This window comes from Austrofundulus limnaeus, unplaced genomic scaffold, assembly GCF_001266775.1.
Source record: "Austrofundulus limnaeus strain Quisiro unplaced genomic scaffold, Austrofundulus_limnaeus-1.0 Scaffold128, whole genome shotgun sequence".
Taxonomy (NCBI): domain Eukaryota; kingdom Metazoa; phylum Chordata; class Actinopteri; order Cyprinodontiformes; family Rivulidae; genus Austrofundulus; species Austrofundulus limnaeus.
This window is the reverse complement of record NW_013952530.1, coordinates 412,496-413,815: the sequence shown is the minus strand read 5'-3', so window position 1 is coordinate 413,815 and position 1,320 is coordinate 412,496. Positions and strand designations below refer to the sequence as shown.

General features: G+C 34.1%; 1 protein-coding gene across 1 annotated transcript in view; it reads left to right on the top strand.

Moving 5' to 3' along the window:
* The window catches only part of LOC106522373 (plexin-A1), a gene marked incomplete in the record, with an annotated part of 278,427 nt that overhangs the window by 125,326 nt on the left and 151,781 nt on the right, over positions 1-1,320 (top strand).

Here is a 1,320-nt window from a genome sequence, read left to right as displayed (position 1 = left end):
AATTCAAGTTCAGGGACAAGTCCTAAACTGCGTTTATACTCATTCAAACTGCCATAGTCACATATTTTAGTGTTATTTTTGTAATTTTATTTTATTTCAGTATGACCAGAACTTGTTTCACATGTTTCTTAGCAGAAAAACAGTACAAGACCATAAGCCTTCACATCTGGAAAAGGAGAAAAAAATAATAATTCCAGCAACATGCAACAGTAGATGCTTGTAAATCAGTTTTTTTTTAATTGTTTAACTTAATTTCTAATTTACAAGCAAAAGCACTATTTTGTGAGAGACTTTGAGTTGAAAGCTGCAGTCTTTTTGTAACCCTTCACATCTTTGACAGTGTCACAATGTGACACATTAAAAGCAGTGCCTCAGAAATCCGACGTTTCTACTGTACTTGTGGTGAAAACAGGGACTTTCACATAAAAAGGAAATTTGCGCAACAGCAATCATAAAAGTTTTTACTTTAATTTCTATTTGTACACTGATCAACTTAAAACCTGAGCAAATCTGAAACAAAGGCACGCGGGCATCATTCATTTTATCAGTGAGGAACTCTGTATTGTGTCTGTCAGTCACAAAAGCTTTGAAACAACCCATGCCTACATGACTACAAGGCATTCCACAGAAGTGTGTGGATGTCATTAGGTTCAGAGTGGCTACTGCCTGCAGAATCTGCCTCAGGGAAGAATGGAGAACTGCTGCTTTAGTGCACAGCCAGACCTATTTATGTCAAAAGAATTCTCAGGGGCAAGAAGACACGGTGGGGCTGAAGGTAGAGTAGAGTAGAAACCCCTTTTTAATAAACCTCTTAATTGCATTTTAATGCAAACCAACACTTTTTTTAGAATTACCAATATGAGTGTAATTAAAAAAAGTTTAATTTCATTTTTTAAATTGTTTTGTTTTATTTATTTATTTATTTATTTGATGAGACATAGCGCTGACTTTGTTTCCATTTGGACAGATGAAGTGAGGATGTACATTAGGGATGTAAGAAAATATCGATACACTGAAATATCGCGATATTTCATTTCCCAATACTGTATCGATATTCTAAAGCCCTGTATCGATTTTTTTTATTAAGGTTTAAAATGTCAGCTTTCCTGCCAGCCGTTCATTTTTATGTTGTTCAGCCTCTGACCACTAGTTGGCAGCAGTGAGCCAGCCATTTGGCTCCTCTACCTCTCTACCATATTGTAAAGTAATATTAAAATCTAAAAGCTGCAAAAAATATATTTTAAAACTATTTGTTGTCGAATTTAGTCTAATAATTGAAAACATGGATGAAATAAGAAATATGAAACAAATAAAATAAAA